We start from the raw sequence: 7,250 nt of genomic DNA on the forward strand, positions 1-7,250 counted from the left end.
AAGAGGAGCATGCTCAGCCGACTGAGCCAGCCAGGAGCCGAGAACAGATATCCTATTACCAGGCCCCAATTACCACTTCATTTTACTATATGCCCGAGTTTTAAACTCATTTCGTCTTCATAGGACGATTTTACTATCCGTTTTACCAGTAGCTTTAGACCAATTAAGCTACCTACTTAAGGTCGTCAGGCAATGTAGAATGACACAGAACTAAGACTCAAAATAGGATCTAAAAAACTCCAAGACGCGACCCCAGAAAACCCTACCCTTCTTAACCACCTGCATGGATTGCTTAACGTGCTGTGCAGCCAGATGACAGGAATCACTTCCCCAAGGTCACCCAATAGGTAGCTTTAACAAAGAGATTCAGTTTCAGATTTGATGGACACCACCGCGCGGCGTCTCCAAAAATTAAGCCACTTCCGGCCCAGGACTGCCCTGCACCAGGCCGCCTGTCCGCGTTACTCACCCGTCGCACTGCAGCGCAGGGATGCGCGGGCCGAGGCGGGAGCAGGTACCGCCCCCGCGGGCTCTGGCCCCTCTCACCGCGCATGCAGCCGACCAGGCCTTCCGGGCCTTGGTCCCAGCACGCCGGGAGGCCCGGCAGCTCCGAGCCATTCTCAATATCCCACAGCCTCGGGAGGCAGGCCTGGCGGGTACAAGGCTAGGAGCGACGAAGCTACCGCGAGGTGAGAGGAAGACGGCCGTGAACTACAGCACACCCGCAGCCCAACACGCCAGCACCACGGTGGCTGGGAAAAAGGAAGCCCGCTGATAGGAGGAGGGCTTTTATAGGTCTCCCCCCCCCGCCCACCTCGGAGGCCGCGCAGACAATTAGAGTAACGCGCCGCACAGACCGCTGGGAATTGTAGTCCGCCCGCCCTGCCGCGCCGGGCGCGCCGCCCCAAGCTAAGCAGGTGCGGACCCTTCTGCGTGTGTCCCGCACTCAGTGAACGTCCGGTACCGGGCCCTGTGCTCGCAAATGAAGCCGACCCGCCGTGCCCGCTGGACTTCGGCCGGACTTCCAAAATCGGGAAATGACGCCGTGAGCTGCGATCAGTGCTCGGCTTCGAGCGCCGTGGGCCGAGTAATGTTTTGATTACTGTAGCTCTTTTTTTTTTTTTTTTTTAAGATTTTATTTATTTGCCAGAGAGAGAGAGAGCAAGCGAGCACACACAAGCAGGCAGAGAGGTAGGCAGAGGCAGTGAGAGAAGCAGGTTCCCTGCTGAGCAAGGAGCCTGAGGCGGGACTCGATCCCTGACCCCGGGGTTCATGACCTGAGCCGAAGGCAGCAGCTTAACCCACTGAGCCACCGAGGCGTCCCTGTAGCTTTTTTTTTTTTTTTTTTAAGATTTTTTTATTTTACTTATTTATTTGATAGAGAGCACGAGAAGGGGGAGCAGCAGGCAGAGGAAAAAGCAGGCTCCCCGCTGAACAGGGAGCCTGATGCAGGGCTGGATGCCAGGACCCTGGGATCCTGACGAGTCAAAGGCAGATGCCTAACCTACTGAGCCACTCACATGCTCCATTATAGATTTTTAATAAGTTTTGAAATAGGGTGCTGTAAGTCATCCAACCTTGCTCTTTCTCAAAATTTTTTCGGCTATTCAGAGTCTTTTGCATTTCCATATAAATTTTAGTATCAGCTAATTTTTTTTTTTTTTTTTAAGCCTACTGGGATTTGGTATTGCATTAAATCTGTGGACTAATTTTGGGAGAACTGACATCTTAGCAATATTGAGTCCTCTCATCCTTGAGGATGGTATATCTCAGTTAAATCATCTTTAATTTCTCTCAACACTTTTATAATTTTCAAGAGAGCACAAACAGGGGGAGTGGGAGAGGGAGTGGGAGAGGGAGAAGCAGGCTCCCCACTGAGAGAGAACCCAATGTGGGGCTCTATCCTAGGACCTTGCGATCATGACCTGAGCCGAAGGCAGATGCCTAATGACTGAGCCACCCAGGCGCCCCTCAAATTCAGATTCTAAATGGTCATTGCTAGCATATATAGAATTAATTTTTGCATATTAACTTGTATTCTTCAACCTTCCTAAACTCATGTATTAGTTTTAGTAGCTCCTTTGTAAATTTCTTAAGATTTTTCACATGTCCGTGAATAAAGACAGATTTACTTCTTCCTTTCCAATCTGGATGCCTTTTATTTCTTTTTCTTGTCTTATAGTATTAGCTAGAACCTCCAGTACAGTATTGAATTAATAAGTTACATTTCATCAAAATTAAAAACTCTCGGGGGGTCAGGAGAGAAGAATATAAAAAGGACATGGGAAAAAAAATAAAAAATAAATAAAAAGGACATGGAGAGGGATACCTCAGTTGTTTAAGCATCTGATCCTTGACCTCAGCTCAGGTCTTGATCATAACTCAGGTTATGAGTTCAAAGTCCACACTGGGCTCCATACTGGGCGTGGAACCTACAATCAATCAAACAAAATAAAGGACAAGGGGAAATTTTGGGGTGATATATGCTCATTATTTACATTGTGGTATTGGTTTCATGGATGTACACTTACATCAAAGTCATTACATTGGGCGCCTGGGTGGCTCAGTCAATTGGGTGTCTGCCTTCAGCTCAGGTCATGATCCCAGGGTCCTAGGATCGAACCCCATATTGGGCTCTCTGCTCAGCGGGGATCCTGCTTCTCCCTCTCCCTCTGCAACTCTGCCTGCTTATGCTCTCTTGCTGTTTCTGTCAAATAAATAAATAAAATCTTTTTTTAAAAAAGTCATTACAGGGGCGCCTGGGTGGCTCAGTGGGTTAAAGCCTCTGCTTTCAGCTCAGGTCATGATTCCAGGGTCATGGGATCGAGCTCCGCATGGGGCTCTCTGCTCAGTGGGGAGCCTGCTTCCTCCTCTCTCTCTCTGCCTGCTTCTCTGCCTACTTGTGATCTCTGTCTGTCAAATAAATAAATAAAATCTTTAAAAAAAAAAAAAAAGTCATTACAGGGACGCCTGTGTGGCTCAGTCGGTTAAGCAGCTGCCTTCGGCCCAAGTCATGATCCCAGCATCCTGGGATCGAGTCCCACACCAGGCTCCTTGCTCGGCAGAGAGCCTGCTTCTCCCTCTGCTTCTGCCTAATACTCTGTCTGCCCGTGCTCGCGTGCTCTCTCTCTCTCTAACAAATAAATAAATAAAATCTTTAAAAAAAAAAAAGTCATTACATTGTACTCTCTAATATGTACGGTTAGTTTACTGTGTGTCACTTATACCTCCCTTAAGATGTAAAAATAGGGGCACCTGGGTGGCTCAGTGGTTAAGCCTCTGTCTTCTGCTCAGGTCATGATCTCAGGGTCCTGGGATCGAGCTCCTCATTGGGCTCTCTGTTCAGCAGGGAGCTTACTCCCCACCCCCCTTCTTGCTTCTCTGCTTGCTTGTGATCTCTGTCAAATAAATAAATACAATCTTAAAAAAAAAAAAAAAAGATGTAAAAGGGCGCCTGGGTGGCTCAGTCACTGGGCCTCTGCCTTTGGCTCAGGTCATGATTCCGGGGTCCTGGGATCGAGCCCCGCATCCAGCTCCCTGCTGCTCCTCTGCTTGCGTTCCCTCTCTTGCTGTGTCTCTGTCAAATAAAATCTTTCAAAAAAAATTTTTTAAAAAGATGTAAAAATAAAAAAATATAACCAAGAAAAAATTTATATTATTCACCTGCTCCAAAATCTCCACTGACTTTACAAGCCCTTTGGAATAAATGCTGAACTCCCACGATGGCTTCTGAAGCCATATGTGATTTGGATCCTCCTCCTCCTCTCTGCCCTCATCACCCACCACTTGCTTCCTCATTCATTACACTCCCTCACCCTTTCTGCTCTGCTTGAACATACCTTGCCTGATCCTACCTCAGGGCCTTTGCTCATGCTGTTCTACCTGGAATATTCTCTCTTGATATCACAGACACCCACACTACTCACTCCCTCACTTCCCCTGGTTTTCTGTTCTAATGTTAGCTCAGAAAACCCTATTTTGATGTAGCACCCTGTCACCCTTCAAGCCATTATCCTGCTTGATTGTTATTTATAGCACTTACTGCTTTTTTTTTAAAAGATTTTATTTGACAGACAGAGATCACAAGTAGGCAGAGAGATAGGCAGAGAGAGAATAGAGGAAGCAGGCTCCCCGCTGAGAAGAGAGCCTATTGCGGGGCTTGATTCCTGGGATCATGACCAGAGCCGAAGTCAGAGGCTTTAACCCACTGAGCCACCCAGGCGCTCCAGCACTTGCTTCTTGACATCACATTATAGTGGATTTTTTTTCTGTCTTCCCCATTACAGTGTGAACTACCAAGACCAGGAACTGTCTTTTTATTTTCACTGCTGTGTAAGTAAGTGCCTGGTATGTGAAGTAGCACTTACTGAAACAGTTACGAAGTAAATGAATTAATGAATGAATCAAACTTGGCCAAGGCTGCATAGCTAGTAAGTGGGGGTTGGAACTAAAACCTCGATTTCTCTCATGCAAATGCGCACAACTTGCCTGCTGTGCTGCACAGCTCCACAGCTCCTCGGGATTCTCTTGCGAGGTGGGCACCATGATTTGCCGGAGGGAAAGCAGGGTGAGGAGGGAGAGTCTCTTACCCCACCCTAGTCACACATGACTCTCAGGCAAGGTCAGCTGACATCTGGATTCTGGGGCTAGCTGCAGAGGGCAGACACACCACCCTAGCCCACGGCAGGAGCCTCCAAGAGAGGAAGTTCAAAGATCCCAGTGCTGACAGTGCACTGCCCACGGGTGCTGACTACAAAGGCTTCTGGGAATGCTGGGTTCAAACTGCCTTTCAAGCAGTTTCATGCCTCACTGCCTTTGTCTAGCGGCTCCTGCCTGGAGTGCTGTTCCTCCTTGAACTCCCCAGCTTTTCCTCGTCCTGGGAGACCCGGCTTCAGAACCACCTCCCGCACAATGTCTTCTCTGAGCCTATAGCTCCTCCAGTTCAGAGTCCAGCCCTCTTGTGGGATTTGACTGGCTGAATTAATGAATGAATAGCACTTATCCACTTTCATTCATTCCTTCAACTATAAATATTTACTTGGTTCCTGTTTTGTGCCAAACACTGGGCATACCACCATTGATCACTACCCTCAAATGACCTAGGAGGGAGACAGCTGTCACAGTGAACAAAAGGGCATGTGACCTCACTGGCCAGTGAGAGGCTTCCTGCTGCACAGGGATCTAACCCAAGGCCTGTAGTAGGAGTCAGCCCTTTGAAGAGGAGAGGGGGAGTGTTCCTGGCAGAGGCCTGAGAAAAGGAAAAATGTGGAGCATGGCTGGAGCTCAGACTACCGGTGGTGGGTAAAGAAGGAGCTAGAGGCATCCATAGGGACCTGACACACACACAAAAATATTTTTCCAGCTACACAGAGTGAAGTGGAGAGAATAATTCAATTGAGGAATCAGTGGGGAGGGTGGGAGTGGGGCAGACTCTTAATTTGGGCAAAGTTGGCACGAAGGATTCCTCTCCGAACACACACCCTTCCTGAGGCTCCTCTCTATCTCCTATTCCTGGAAGTAGGGGATGAGAAGAGACATAGGCCCCTTCAGGTTCTACCACACAAGCGACCAATGACTGATAGTACATGGAGACCTGTTAAAATGGCTTCTTTTTTTTTTTTTTTTAATATTTTATTTATTTATTTGACAGAGAGAGAGATCACAAGTAGGCAGAGAAGCAGGCAGAGAGAGAGGGGGAAGCAGGCTCCCCGCCAAGCAGAGAGCCAGACCTGGGGCTCGATCCCAGGACCATTACCTGAGCCGAAGGCAGAGGCCCCAACCCCGTGAGCCACCCAGGCGCCCCTTAAAATGGCTTCCTATTGATTTGTTAGGAGTTAGCCAGAAGAGGGGCCCCTGGGTAGCTCAGTTGGTAGACCATATGACTCTTGAGCTCAGGGTCATGAGTTCAAGCCCCACTTTGGGTATAGAAATTACTTACTTATTTACTTATATGCAGACATACATATATCCACTTAAAAAAAAAGTGTGAAAAAACCTGGGCCTTCTCAGATCCTCCACTTGTCCTGTCAGACACAGAAATAGAAAATAAGGTTCATGACCTTGGGTAAAGTCAGCAGCTAGTCTGTCTTCCTTGTTGAGTAATCTCAGATTCTTTATCTCTGAGCCTCAGTTTCCTCACCCACAAAAATGTGCAGAATAACAACATCTTACAAGGTTGTGTGAGAAGGAAATATATGATGATTTGATTCTAACAGTGAGGATTTCGCCTCACCACCAATTTGCCAAAACAAGTTAAATTGGTAAAATCCACCACAGTGGAACAGTGAGATTAAACCAACAGATGGAGCTGTTTGAGACCAGCCAGAAGCCGAGCCTTGATAACTTGGATTTCCAGAAGGCCTGACTGGAGAGGGTAGACTGGCTCTAGGAAGCAGATATTCCGGCCTTACCCTTGCCACCAACCCACGGGGACCTGACCACTGTGTCCTGGTCTTCCTGGTACTTGATTTGCCATCCCCCTTTGTGGCATCAGGGGGGTAATGAAGAGTGAGACAAACTCAGATGTGAGTCTCAGCTCTGCTCTGTGACCTGAGATAAGCCTCAGTCTCCTCGGCTCTAAAATAAGCACACTATGACCCTCTCAAAGCTGTCATTTGGGCAGTGTCAAGAACTGACCATCGGTCCTCATAAATGTTAGTTGTCCAGGGGCACCTGGGTGGCTCAGTGGGTTAAGTCTCTGCCTTCTGCTCAGGTATGATCTCAGGGTCCTGGGATCAAGCCCCACATTGGGCTCTCTGCTCAGCAGGGAGCCTGCTTCCTCCCTCTCTCCCTACCTGTTGCTCTGCCTGCTTGTGATCTCTCTGTCAAATAAATTTAAAATAAATAAGTAAATAAGTAAGTTAGTCCAGTTAAGTTAGCTGACCATTGAACCGGAGGCCCTGAGAGGCCCTAGGCCGGGGCTCATGGAGCTCCGGGAAAGCAGCACCTGGGGGGGCGGTAGGGAACGGGCACCTATAAACCATCAGCTTTCTAGAGTGGTGTCTCCAGCTCCAGCAACAGGGGCCCAATCTGGGCACCGCCCGGAGAGTGGGCTGGAGAAAGAAGCCCGCCGGCGGAAGGAGGTCAGTGCGTGTTAGGTTCTCGTCCCTCACTCGTCCTCCTCCCCACACTGCCTTCTTTAATCTGACACCCCGAGACGTAGGGGTTATTAGAGGACGAAGTTGGGGCCCCTAGGGAGGAGAGCACGTGCCCAGGTGTCTCGCGCGCCGGGCCGAGGGGCGGGGCCAGCC

The sequence above is a fragment of the Enhydra lutris genome, unplaced genomic scaffold (genome assembly GCF_002288905.1).
Source record: "Enhydra lutris kenyoni isolate GAN:26980312 unplaced genomic scaffold, ASM228890v2 scaffoldscaffold9, whole genome shotgun sequence".
NCBI lineage: Eukaryota > Metazoa > Chordata > Mammalia > Carnivora > Mustelidae > Enhydra > Enhydra lutris.